The sequence below is a fragment of the Pangasianodon hypophthalmus genome, chromosome 14 (genome assembly GCF_027358585.1).
Source record: "Pangasianodon hypophthalmus isolate fPanHyp1 chromosome 14, fPanHyp1.pri, whole genome shotgun sequence".
NCBI classification, from domain to species: Eukaryota; Metazoa; Chordata; class Actinopteri; order Siluriformes; family Pangasiidae; genus Pangasianodon; species Pangasianodon hypophthalmus.
This window is the reverse complement of record NC_069723.1, coordinates 22,280,974-22,295,976: the sequence shown is the minus strand read 5'-3', so window position 1 is coordinate 22,295,976 and position 15,003 is coordinate 22,280,974. Positions and strand designations below refer to the sequence as shown.

General features: G+C 37.1%; 1 pseudogene; it reads right to left on the bottom strand.

Annotated features, from left to right (window-relative positions):
• Window positions 1–12,053: 12,053 nt before the first annotated feature.
• LOC113539115 (nitric oxide synthase, inducible-like) lies at window positions 12,054–15,003 on the bottom strand (annotated as a pseudogene).

Sequence of the window (15,003 nt, the reverse complement as noted above, 5' to 3'; positions counted from 1 at the left end):
CTTTCAGTTGTGCCGCTGGCAAAGTCATGTTCTGCTGTTAAGTTCGACGTGATTTTGGTTCAACTAGCCAACTTTCTGTGCGTACGTCCATTATGTTACAGGTGCCCAACCCTGGTATGAGTGAACATCCTGTCCTGCATATTTCTTTTTCCTGCACCCAACACAGCCCTAGGCATGCCCAACACACTTAATTCAACTACTCAGCCAAATAACAGATCTTTCTGTGTTAAAGTAGGTGTGTTAGAACAGGGAGCACAGTACTTGAACACTATGTGAAAATGTGCAGAACAGTAGGTTCTCCAGGACCAGGGCTGGGAACCTGTGACGTGGTGGATGTACTCTTAGAAGTTAGCTATAGTTGTCCAAAATTCTCTGCTTTAGAAATCAGTTTTATAGCAGAACACTGACCAGGACCAGTGTTCATGTAGGTTTAAATATATTAAAAGAATATTTCTTTAAGATCTCAATTTGCCTGCAATCCTGCTAGCTTTTCACTCACTGGCAATGAACTTCCTGCTCATACTTAAACTGTCCTGTCTCTGAATTCCTCCCATCACTTGACCTCTTTATGCTTTTCATTGTCTATCTCTGGTCTATGACATATATAAAACAACTCAATATATATTAGATAGGTAAAGTTCATCACAATCACAGCACATTCACAGACACATTACAATTGCCGCCTAAGCAATCACAGGAAAACAGAGCCATAACTTTAGGCAAAGGGATTCAAGTAAATATGGGAAACTATAAAAAATATTTAAAAAATCATTTGATAACTTTTGTAAGGCATGAAACAAGTTTCAATGAATTTCAAATTGGCAAACAGGAATTCAGATACTGATGAGCATTCACTTACCCTAGGGAATCATAGGAATGTAGAATTAGGAATGTAGTACTGTGAATTTAGCTCTTAAAAAAGTTCTTAAAATTAAAGTAGTTGTCACAGTTTTGGACCACAGGTGGCACAGTTATTAAAGGTTTTGGGGATATTAGGGCGAGGTCCTGAAGATCAAGTCTAATGACAATATACAAATGTTTTACTGAGATACAGCCTATCATCCTGTTTGATGCATTTGCCAGTCCGTTATTGGAGATAAGGTTTTGAATATCAAAGTTCCTTTGATAACTTTGATCAAAGTTCTTTTGATCTCAAGATGACGTGAGCCAAATTTGGTGAAGATTGGACAAAATTTGGAGGAGGAGTAGCAAAAATGGTACTTAGATGGAAGCATTTTCAGCATGTTATTGTAACTTTTGACCAGTAAGTGGCGCTGTAACAAAATTTGTTGCATAGCCTCAGGGCATGGTCCTGAAGTTGCCCACCAAGATTTGTGTCAGTGCGCAAGGTCGTTGCTGAGATACAGCCTCACTTCCTGTTTGGTGGCCTTGCTGACAGATTTGTTGGCCCATTACAGGCAAACCGTTTTGGATTATCAAAGCTCTTTTGATAACTTTTGGCTTACTCTGAAGATGACGTGTGCCAAATTTGGTGATGACAAAATTTGTAGGAGGAGTAGCAAAAAAAACATTTTTTTGAAAATATCCAAAAATGCAGAAAATCTAATTATTTAGGTGGAAAATGACATCATGTGGTGCATTTGACTCGCCTCGACCCAGGGAATCCAGGGATGCTTGGCTTTTAAATTTTGAACGCACGGATTAAAAGTTATGACCATAAACATACTTACAAATTAGGCCTAAATTTGACCTGATGGTGGCACTGGCAGCACTGGCAGCACTGGCAGCACTTGGCCCAAATTTGGTCAGAATGTTCCTTAGACTTTCCCCAATCAGTGTGCCAAATTTCACACATTTTACATGGGCTGCCATAGACAAACTAGCCAGAAGAAGAAGAAGACGATGTAGAAGAATAATAATAAGAAAAAAAAGTAGAATACCAATAGGGTGCTTGGCCCCCTAATAAGCTTAAACAGCAGAACAGAACAGAACTTTGTCAAGCCAACATAATTATATATAGCACGTTTAGTTATGTGAAAAAAAGCTACAGAATATTAAAAGACATTAATTCTCATTACAGTGCTATTTACTAAATATAACAGAGGCAATTTTGTTGCCTTATTCAGATTCTTATTGTACCATTGCTCTAACCATCCAATATAAGGTACTAAATAACATGTTTTCTGTTTTGAGGCTGAGAAGAGGTACCATGAGGACATATTTGGAGACTAATACAGCTTCACCTTCAGCATTCTGAATCTTGTCCTCTGAAGAAAAGGAGCCAAGTGACTTGGGATATTTAACAAAATATTGCAATGTTAACATATTTCCAAACTTGTCTCTAGTGTGGTTGAAAAAGAGTTACTTAAAGGGCTTCGTATTTACCATTTTTTATGTTTTTTTTAAGTCATTTTTTTGTTTTTACTTGTTTATCTATATTATTATTATTATTATTATTATTATTATTATTATAGCAGTTAAAGGAATTCTGTCACCCATTTCCTCTGTCCTTGGGTTGTGCTGTTGCTACTTTACAGTGTCAACCTTTCTCATTAATCTTTTTACTGTTTTTATGCAAAACTTTTGGCAAAAGCCTATCCCATAATGGTAAGTCTGAAAACTGGAATCTGGTGTTTGTTTTATTTTGCTTAGAAATGGTTTGTCAGATTATTCATCTGTCCATTATGTATGCAAATAAAAACTGAACTAACTCTGGCAAGTTATGTATATAGTTAATTAAGGTTCAATCTACATTATACTAAGAACTAAGTATGCTCTCTGCAAAAGCTTTATTTGACAAACAGATCATAGCCTTCGTCTAGCCAGAATAGTAGGACCTTTGCATCTCTGTCTGTATCTAATTACTTTAGTTTTCCTGGTTAAGTCATAAGTTTTACAGGTTTATCTATGACAAGAACTTGTTCCTTCGAAGAACTGCTGCCTTGTATGATTTCCGTGTCTGAAACATTCAGGACTAAAATATGCTGGCTATCAGATGAAAGATGTCAGATTATGTATACAACTTGGATGGAAGCCAAGGGCCAGGTTCTCCAATGTGCTGGCACTAGAATCGCTTGCCAATGGAGAAAATCCTGAGCTGTATGAGTTGACATGGGAGGTCCATATGAAACACAACATAAGTGTTAAACACCTAATAAAAATAACTTTGTTAACGGCTCTAACTTTTTTTAACACAAAGAGAACATTGGCTTAATAAATAGTCTCATACTATACAACAAGACCAATACAAATATACCAAGGCAGTTTTTTTTTTTTAACATAGAACACAGAACCATGCATAATGTAGTATATAAATAAAGCACAGCAATTTTCTAGGCACAATGTTAATTGAAAGTGTGATGTAGTTGGATTGTGCATTTATGCAGTTATCCAATCAGCCAGCTAATCATGTCGCAGCAGCACAATCCATAAAACCACGCAGATACAGGTTAAGAGCTTCAGGTAATGTTCACATGAAACATCAGAATTAGGAAAAATGTGACCTCTGTGACTTTAACTGAGGCCTGATTGTTGGTCCCAGATGGGCTGGTTTGAGTATTTCAGAAACTGCTGATGTCCTGGAAATTTCACACACAGCAGTGTGTAAAATATATAGTTTACATAGAATGGTGCAAAAAACAAAAAACACTGAGTGAGTGACAGTTCTGTGGTTGGAAAAGCCTTGTTGATAAGCGAGGTCAGAGGAAAACAGCCAGATTAGTTTGAGCTGCCAGGAAGGATATAGTAACTCATATAGTCACTCTTAACAACCGTGGCGAACAGAAAAGCATCTCAGCATGCACAAAACATTGAGCCTTGAAGATTAGAAAAAAAAATCACCTGGTCTTTTTCTAGTCTTCAACTGTCCAGTTTCGGTGAGTCTGTTTCCCATGATAGCCTGAGATTCCTATTTTTGACTGACAGGAGTGAAACCTGATGTAGTCTTCTGCTGTTGTACCCCATCCACCTCAAAGTTTGATGTGTTGTGCATTCTGAGATGCTCTTCTGCTCACCATGGTTGTAAACAGTGCTTACTTGAGTTCCTATAGACTTCCTGTCAGCTCAAACCAGTCTGGTCATTCTCCTCTGTTCTCTCTCATCAACAAGGTGTTTCAACCTGCAGACTCTCCACTCACAGGATGTTTTCTGTTGTTTGTACCATTCTGTGTAAACTCTAGAGACTGTTTGTGTGAAAATCCCAGGAGATCAGCAGTTTCCGAAATACTCAAACCAGCCCATCTGGAACCAACAACCATGCCATGGATAAAGTCACAAAAATCACACTTTTTCCCCATTCTGATGTTTGATCATTAACTGAAGTGGGTGGTGGCAAAAAAGATGTTTTAAATTATGATGTATGTGAGGTGTTTTCCCAGGGAACTTACATGAGCACCTCCCTATTGCTCTGCCCATAGTGATAAAAGTGGATAATAATATGAAATTATCAAATTATAAGAATTGTCAAATAATAAGACATTAATTCTCCAGTCACAAAGGTGAAGTCACTCGGCAGTTAGGTGTTGGAAAATCCTACTGTACAATTACTATTGACGGTATCCTACTCAGGGTCATATAGCTGTGTTGCATTCTTAGACTTTGAGTCTAACATTGTTATTGTTCTTGGCTGACAGGAGTGAAACCTGATGTGGTATTCTGCTATTGTAGCCAATCCACCTCAAGGTTTGATGTGTTGTGCATTCTGAGATGCTTTTCTGCTGTTTGATGTGAACATTAACTGAAGCTCTTGACCTGTATCTGCATGATTTTATGGATTGTGCTGCTGCCACATGATTGGCTGATTGGATAACTGAATAAATGAGCAGGTGTTCCTATTAAAGTGGACAGTTAGTGTATATCCTAATGAAAAGCACTACATTTATTTGCTGCCAAACAGCGGCAAGCATGAGAAAAAGGTAGAGCAATGTGCTGCAGCAGGTTTCATAAACACAAAGTGAATGAGTACTGTACGGGTTTGAGGGTGTTTAGTGTACAAAAATAAAGAATAATAATTTGCTATTAAATACATAAATAACTAGTGACTATCGAAATGTTTGTCAAATCCAGAGATCAGTAAGCTGCTGAGACAAGCTCTCAATCAGTGAGTCTTCAGATATTATTTCCAGAGCTTCACTTGTTTGGCTCCTCTACACCAAGCAGTTCATCTAGCTATCTGGATCAGAGGTCGAAGTGGCCTTGTTTTCAGGTGCTTTACTATATGGGTTGAACTGGTGGTGGGTGGTGATATGAAATTATCAAATTATAAGTATCGTCATATAATAAAACGTTAATTCTCCAGTCACAAAGGTGAAGTCACTCGGCTGGAAGATGCTGGAAAATCCTACTGTACAATTACGGATTTATTCTGTTGTATCCTACAGGGAGTGCAAAGTGGTAAACAGATTCTTGCCAATACTTCACAGATATCACCACCACTAATGGCTTCCTCTATTAAAGGAAAAATCCATCCTGAACGACTTGCATATATTATTTATTATTTATAATTAACATTTGACATTCGGGTTCCATCTAAGATTTATTTCGTAATTTTACTTTTTCTGTCTTTCATTGACATTTTGGTCTATTGTCATTACCCACAATGCTGTATGACTACTTGCTGATAATAAAAATTATTATTAATTATACTTGCTGATATTAAAATAATAAAATAACTATCCAAACCAGGTCTCTGCCATAACTCAGTGTCATATTGCTGCATTGAGTCATCAACATCTGCACCAACATCTCCGCGATTCTACTCTGGAAACTCTCATTAACATGATGATGTACGCTTCTGCAAAATGATGAGTGAGAAAAGAAGCTCTTTGGTTTTTAAGGCCTAACAGTGAAACATGATCATTATCCCTGTCTGAGATCAATGAATTTTTTTTTTTCCTCCATCAAATTAGCACCAGAATCCAAAACACATCACAAATATTTCAATATAATTATATTTAATGTGTTTCAGAGTGGACTTTTCCTTTAAGAGCTTCTAAACTAAGTACAAAAACTGGAATGTAATTTTGTGTTATTTTGCTTAGGAATTATTTGGCTGATTATTCACAAACCATTATGTATGCAAATAAAAAAATAAGCCAGTTCAATTAAGTGTGCTACAATTAAAAAAATTAAATTAAATTAAAAAATATAGATAAGGACAGCTCAATATTTCTGCAGTTTCTTCTGTCTCTGACTGAGTATCTACCTCCTTTTTTTCCTGGACTGTATCATTGTTCCTATATCTTTTGTGATAGAGCATTTATAGGAAGTAGTTCATGGTTTAGAAGAAATGACTGTTACCTTCCTTATATAATACTGCCTTGTCTAATATTTCTTCTTTTGTTTGCTCTTCAGACAAGACTATCTGACATTTGTTTTGTTTTGATCTGAGCGTGACGCACATTCGTCATGATTCAATTACTAAAATATGTCAACAGTTTGAGGCCTTGTTGACAGATTTGAATGAAACGAAACTGGGAAAAAATTCTTTGTGAGAATTTACTGTAAATGAATTCCTAATCATGTTTTGTTTGGTAGATATAGAGATACCTGTTTCTGATAATGACTTACATTATATAATAGTTGTCAGTTAAACTTGAATGACAATGATTCATTTTATTTTGTAAAGCTTGATTTATCATGTTACATTAGAGAGTAAATCATCTGTGCTACTTAAAGAGACCTACTGTATTTATTTTGCTGTGTATTTTGCCTGAGGTGCTTCAAATGGGTGTCTGAAGAGTGGGTTATTTTTTATAGGGAAAGCAGTTAGAGGAAAATAAAAACAAATCTACACTGTAAATTTTATTTATTATATATTTATATTTAATTAAATCTCATGGCAATGGAACTCTATGATTTCATGAAAATATATATGACTGCAGCTTCCTTCTCTAACAGGTCAGATTAAATATTCTAAAAGCTGGGCCCTTGCAGTTGATCAGTCTGAACACCAGAGAGAGGCATATTCAAGAAGACAGTAGACAAGCATACATACAGTATGACAAACAAAATGTTTTAATATAGGCAAAGTTACATGGGCAGCTCTCGGTCCAGTGAAAGTGATCAAGACCTAATTGGGTAGAGTTTGTTATGATGTATACTTATGATTTCCTGATGCCTATAATTTATTTGAATATGTTAGAGAAGGCCTAAATTTAAATCAGGGCATAAGCACCAGCTTTTACTGCTGGAGTAAATGTAATGGCATGTTATTTCTCATTGAGAACATTCCTCATTCACTTTACCTTACACAGTGGTTCTCAAAGTGGGGTCTGTGAAGCATAGCCAGGGGGTCTGCGATTTTTTTTTTGGTTAAGTTACAGCAATGAAAATAACAACTCACCATTATAGTTATAGCTGAGTTCTTATAGTTATTGTTTTGACTGGTCCCTTGAATCAAATGGGTTTGATTCAATAACTCAAAAACAAGTCAGCCTATAAACAATGTGGACTTTGGAATAGAGAACTATATTATTATATAATATAATTGTACTTAATGTTCATAATAATGTTTAGAAAATAAATCTATATTGAGGATATATAGGAAATGATTTGTACAGTTAAAGAAGTACAGTTAAAAAAGTTGGAGAACCCCTGTTCTAAAGAATTACATTATGGCACATGTGAACAGAATGAGGAAGTAAAGACTCTGGAATAACCAGATATTGACAGAGACTGATGTATTGGCATTGCTACAAAGGGGCATGATCAGAAGCCTTGGCATAGGCTTCATGTTTTATAACAGCTATAAGAATGTAGGACAGCAGTTAGAAACTATAGATTTGTTATTTAATTAATTAAGGCATAACAAACTCTCAACCAACCTTTCCATATTAATAAGGTTGCCATAAAATACCTTCATGACAAATGCCACTAAAAATGATTAAAACAACATACTAAAAATAAAGATCAACATACTAAAAAAAAGATTTTTCTCCTCCACAGTAAACCTCCAATTAACACTCATGGATCTGGAAAGAGACGTTCAGCAAGCACATTTGGCTGTGACGGTTAGTTGTTCACATACTTTATGTGAATAAAGTGTCTATATACAGTGGGGGCCAAAAGTGTGAGACTACTAGTGAAAATGCTTTGATTTTTGCATTCTTTTCTAATTTAATACAACAATTTTCATTACAAATTATAGTAATATATAAAAAGTAGAAACCTTGAAATATTTACATGAATTTCAGAGTTTCTTAGTATTTGGTATGTCCCTTTTTTTTTTGCTTTAACAACAGTGTGCACTCAAGCTGGCATGGACTCCTCAAGTTTGTGCAAAACCTTATGATCCATTTTAGATCAAATCAATCAGAGTGTCGTCTGAACACATGCTTCAACAGAAGAGATTAGGCATGAGGAAAATCTTACCTTTTGTACAGAGATATTAACAGGGTCAATATGACACATTTGCTTACATTTACAGCAGCGAGAGTCCTTACTAGAACCAGAAGATGTGACCACATCACCCCTATCTTAGCCCCACTGCATTAGCTCCCAATCAAATTTCACAGTGATAATAAAATACTACTATTGACCTGTAAAGCACTGAATAGTCTCGTGCCGCAGTACCCGGGCAAACTTCTGGTCTTTTGAGATCCGCCTTGCCTACTTCCTTCAAAAGGTGCAGACTATTTGTTGGTACCTCGATACCTCTTACAAAGCCCCAAAGTTATGGAATAGCCTTCATTAGTGTTTGGGACTCAGACACATAATAATGCCTTTTCGGTTTAAATCTAGGCTGAAAACATATTTGTTTAGTCAAGCCTTTTGTTAATAGTTTTTTCTTAGGTAAAGGGGTAGATCTGGAGTGCTCACAGGCATAGTGTTTGGTGAACTGGGATGCTTGGATACTGTCGCCATATCCATGGCTGGCCACTTTATGTCCCAGGGCGCCTTCATGTATGTGTTGCCTTCTAGCTCTCCCTTTTAGTTATGTTGTCATAGCTAGTCTTGCTGGAGTCCCTGCTTGCACTCTGCACACAGTGTACATTTTCCTTAACCATTACATGACAATTAGCATATTAGCATGCCTAATAATCTGTGTTTCTTTCTCTTTCTCCCTCTCCTTCTCTTTCTCCCTCCGTCTCTGTCGAGCTACACATGCTACTCCTGAGATACCAGTGATCCTGGCCCATTCTGCTCTCAGGACCTGCCTGATGCCCTACTTCTTGTTGGAGTTCTCATCACTTGGAAGCCACTCGCTGCTGCTTAGGATGGCCCCATATGGACAGCCTAAAGGTACATGAGATTGCTGTGGATGGTGCCACTTAGAAACCATGAAGTTGGCTTCGGACTGCAATTGATACAGTCTTGCTACGATGGCTTAGGACTGCAGTTGCCATAAACAGTTTTGCACTCAAGTCTCCATCAGTGAACAGTTGATATCTTCAACAAAATAGACTTCATGCTAACACTATAATGTATTTCCTGGTTACACAATGGCACTTTTTGACCACGTAGTACACAACTATAGAAGGGGATTACTTATATTTGCACTATCTGGTGTCACCCATATGAGTGTGGGTTCCCTTTTGAGTCTGGTTCCCCTCAAGGTTTCTTCCTCATATCATCTCAGGGAGTTTTTCCTTGCCACTGTCACCTCGGGCTTGCTCATTAGGGATAAATTTATAAATTTAAAATTTGTATCTGGAATTTATCTATTTCTATAAAGGTGCTTTGTGACAATGTTCATTGTTAAAAGCGCTATACAAATAAAATTTGAATTGAATTTCTCAGTTGAAAAATTGAATTGAATTAAAAGTAGCCTTAGAAATAGTGCAGAATCTTAAATATTGAACATTTCTTTGTTTTAAAACGAAGTTGTATATTAAATTTGTTTTGTTGTATTTAAAATTTTTTTTTAAATCCCAGATTTTCAATGTGGTCCCAGACACAATTCATCAAAAACTACCCATCTATGTAACAAAAAATACCTTCTCTGTATACCAAGAGAATCAGGCATGATCAGTATGGCACTAAATCAATCACTTGTCACCTATGTCAGCTTGGACAGACAGGAATTTCATTCATGCATGTGTAGTTTGTTTTGGCTGTGTTGTTAGACAAGCACATAAAATATTTAAAAACCATAGCAATAGTATATTAAATACTATATATTAAAGGATATTTAGCAATATTGTACATATTATGTACAGTGCACTTAAGAAAATTTAGAAGCAGTTTCATTGAAAAGTACCATTGCAACTAAGTGTGTCTGCTTATTCACATTTAAAAAAAATCTTTAGAAGAGTGCATGGGTAGTGATTTAATGCAGTGCGTTCACATGGGATTCACGTGAAATGTTTCTTTGTTTGTTTGTTTGTTTTTACAGATTTTTAGGATGCTTTCATTGGATCTCATAATGACTGGTTTGATGAGTTAAATACACAGTTGTCAGCTACTGGAAAAATCTGCAATTCATTTTGTCTGTGACATTTAAGATATTTACTCAGGTGGAAAGATAAGCATAAAAAATGAACCACATAAAAATTCATCTAAGGTGAATGAAAACAATTATTTTTCAACAGAAACATTTATCAGACATGACAGTGTCTCACACTGCCACAGACTGCAAATAGACTTTATCCTCAAGAAACACATTTCACACTATTAGCAGTTTAGTAAACACACAACCTTAAGCCTACTGTGCCTTTTTATGTCTACAATTGACACAACTAGTCCAAAAATATTCTATATCTGAGGAAAACATTTTGAAGAATGATGTTAACTAACCATGTGAGCCATGCTCAAGGAAGAGTATATAAAGAAAGGAAACATTAGCTGCCTAGATAACTTGATAACAAATGCTGTTGGGGTTTCAGTAGATTGCCAAGTTCAACAACTAGCTAGCTCATGTTAATCCATACAAGTTTTTAGCTTTGTAGATAGCTATCTAGCAAAGATGCCCCTTACTCATTATAATATAGGCTGTAGCAGCACTTAAATATATTTAACACAAAAGACACTTGTGTTAACCGCACACAGGTTGACATCATTCCGAAATGTGGAAAAGTTCAAGGGGGTGAATACTTGTGAATACTTATGTAAGGTACTGTGGGGTCTCTGGAGGACTAGTGGTTAGGCTTTCACCACTGCGGCCCGGGTTCAATTCCCGGCCAGGGAGCCAACCCCAGCCACTGGAGTTGCACACAACAGTGCACTCCCAGTGCTGGTCCTAAGCCTGGGTCAAACTGGGGAGGGCTGCATCAGGAAGGGCATCTGGCATAAAAACTGTGCCAAGTCAAATATGCGGACCAATGATCCACTGTGGCAAGCCCTAACGGGAGCAGCCGAAGGAGGAACAACAACTTATGTAAGTTACTGTATACACACGTTTAAAAAATGAATTTATGGTAAACAAATTTTATGTATTTGTATAAATATGTACATGTAGTATTATAACACCATTTTATATCACAATTTAACATTTTTTTCCTGCAACAGTCACACCATTTTCAACTAAAATTTAAGCAAAAATGTATTTAGAATAATGATTCTTTTTCCCATTCTAGTAAGATATTTGACTGTTAATACACCATATGCTAACACCAATGCTTTATATGACTTTATAAGGATCTATAAATTTTATAAGGATATGAGGTACAGGTAGATGAGAGAGGCAGAGTCTGAGTCAAAACAGTATAAAAAGTATAGAAACAGTATAACGCCTCCACATAGTTGGGTTATAGATATGCCAGTGTCAGCAGTAAGCATTTAAAGTATAGAAATTGTCAAAATAATTAAACATATACATTTACAAAAGCAAAATTATTATTGTCCGACAGTATGGTAGTAAATGTAGCAAGTGTGTTTGTGAGTTAGTCAGTGAATGCTCGAATTAATTATTGCTATACTGCCCTATAAAATTAATTTTGCTTTTGTAAATCAATTTTGGCGAGATCCATCACTGCCAGTCAGACTAATGTTTTTGCCCCATTACTGCCAATGACCTGCAAACTGCAAATGTTCCCTGGATTTTCAATTATTTGACAGATAGGATGTCAGTAGGTGGATTGGCTATGCTAAATTCCACTAGGTATGTATACGTGTGCAAATGTGTGTTTGAGGAAGTGAAATGTGCAGTATGAGCCATACTTTGGGGAGACCAGGCTGACGAGAGTACGCAGGAGTGATGCTCTTCAGAATGCCATTTTTTTCCATGTTAAAAGTCTCCTCTTTATAGAGATGATCCATGTCTGCACCACGACATCCAAACACCAGCATCATTGGACTATTTTCAAGACTTGCAATAAGACACTTTGCTTTATGCACTATAACAAACAGATAACATTTCAGATTGTCCAGGAGTGGATCTGGGAGTGCCTTTATTTTTCATTTCATAGAAGCTGCAGAAGGGAGCAATGCCACTGCCTGCTCCAATTAAGATAGTCGGGGTGGTGTGATCTGGAGGAAGATGAAACCCATTGGATCTGAAATCATAACCATGACATAACTGTAAAGTATATTTCAAGGCACCAGATTGTCAGAATGGATGGCAAAAGAGTCACAGCAATTGGTTAAGTACCTATGAATAAAGCAAGGAACTGTCTGTCCTTCATGGAGGTTTTTGAGCCATGTACTGCAGACACCATAATGAAGAGGACCCTTTCCATCTGTTTAGAATAAAGAAACCATGTATAATGTTAATACCCTACAATTTTTCACAGCCTACACTTAAGAAACTGGTTAAAACTAGGAGCAGTACTATTACAGTTTATCCTTTACCTTTGGTGTGGTAGTTAACTACAGAAACAGTGAGGTGAAGTTCATGAGGGTAGAGATCAGGGGAGGAGCTAACAGTAGAGGCGGGGTTTCAGCAGGGGTAGCTGGCTGAGGAAGAAGGCTGCAGAGAGCTCCAGGGAAGGAAACTCCTCCAGAACCTCCAGGAAGTTGGACCTACTAAATGCCTTCCATTCTGAATAACACTTGACGTCCTGCAGAAAGATACCAAGTTACATCATTTACTTTTCATAAGTTGCTGTATATCCCATCTAAACATCATTAAGGATAACGAAAGAAACTTGTTTGTGCTCTTTGTAGACATTAAATATGGACTTAGCATACCAATGCCAGTTCTAGCAGGCGCTGACGGTCATCTTCCTTCTTGGTCATTTGTGACAACTTGCGTAGGAAGCTTTGGGAAGGTGGTGCGGTGATGTCCAGGAGGTAGGTAAGAGCCTGGACTAGAGAGCAAGCTGGGATACGAGAATCTGTCTTCCATTTGTCAACCGCTGTACAACCACAGAAAATATCCCTGATTATTATATGGCTCTATATGGTACACTCTGTTCTGAGTAACAGGAACCAACAGTTACGTGTTAATATCAATATTCCATGCTGCAATCAGCTTGTCTCACTTAACAATAAATATAAAAATGTAGGCTAATACTGTAAAACAGAACTGTTTAAAGCACTATATAAATAAATAAATGAGAAATGATGGCAAAGAGATGTCTAGTAGTGTTCACATTGCTATGTAGCTCATGTTACTATTTAGAGTTAAAAAAAATAAATAAAATGTTCTGTCAAAATAATTTTTGTTTTAAAAGTTTATTTTTATTTTTATTTAAATTTCGTACATATATTGTACAGCCGACCATTGATTATTGCAAAAATTAACCCTGACCGGGCAAGACAACATAATCTTTTGTAATGATGACCTACTGGCTGTGCATTATCCCTTAGGTATATGCTGGGATTTAGTAGGACTGTTACCAGAACAGGACTCAGGAAGGTATTCAAGTTGGACACTCTGATTGGTGGGAGGAGCATTAGTGAGGTGCCTCAGAATGCACATCACCAGATCAGGTGGATTCCCTGGGAAAATGCCCACATGGTCATCAGGAGCATAATTCCTAATTCCTCCTTCTATTAATAAAGTAGAGCATCTGAAAAGAATGGACAAAAAAACAAGATCAGGTACTGAAAACAGTATTTTAAAACAAGTAACTTTAATGCAAGGAAAACATATTCATCTGTCAGTAGTGTCAATTATAATCAGACTAAGAACAGACCTTGACTCAGCACTCTGAAGATTTTTTCTCCTCTTCAACTTCATGGGAAATACAGTCTTATGAATGAAGTGCTGAGAGAGCTGTAATGGCAAAACATGTAGGCTGTTTATCACCATAATATTTATTATAAATGCAAGAAATAAATATGTTAATAACACATTAAGTTAGACAAGGTGCCTGAGATGTGATCTAAGATGCTGCTGTCAGGCTGCAGTCGGTGTCTCAGAGGGTCCCAACTATCTGTTAGGCGTTCAGTCCCTGGTACTCTTCACATGCAACCTACAGGAAGAAATACTACTTTTAAAGAAGCCAAATGCAAGTGCTTTTATTTCATTCAATCATTTTCCTTCTGCTTTTTCTGATGAGGATAATGATGACAACAGGCTAAGAATGTCAGCCCAGACTTCTCTATCTCTGGCCACCAACCAGCAGGCATCCTTGTAATTTGCCCAATCCACCTCAACTAGCTCCTCTCGATGGGGAGTGGTGACTCTATTCTGACACGCTACTCCTGGCTTGCCAAGCACCTCACCCTACCATGGAGGGTAAGTCCAGCAACCCTATGGAGGAACCTCATTTCCACTGTCCACAGCTCGTGACCATAAGTGAGGATAGGAACATAGATTTAACAGAAAACAAGAAAAAAAGCTTCACCTGAAAACTGGGCTCCTGGTTTTTTATTACTCATGAATTAGATCCAAATATACTTAAACTCCTACACCAGTGGCAAGGTTTTTTTTCCCTAACCTGAAAGAAGCATCCCAACTCTTTTTCAGCAGAGAACAATGGGGTTGGACTTTGAGGTGTCAAGCTAAGTAATTTTGACCCCAGCTGCTTCACATTCAGGAGCAAAATACTTGAGATCCACTTTGGATGGGGTCAAGAAAGCATGATATTTTACCTCTAGCTCCCCCACACTGGACTCCCTTCTAACCTTGGTTGCAACACAATATCCTGTCCATGAGAACCACAGACAGGAATTGAGACAAACACACCCTTGATAGAGTCCGTTACCTGCCATAAACAT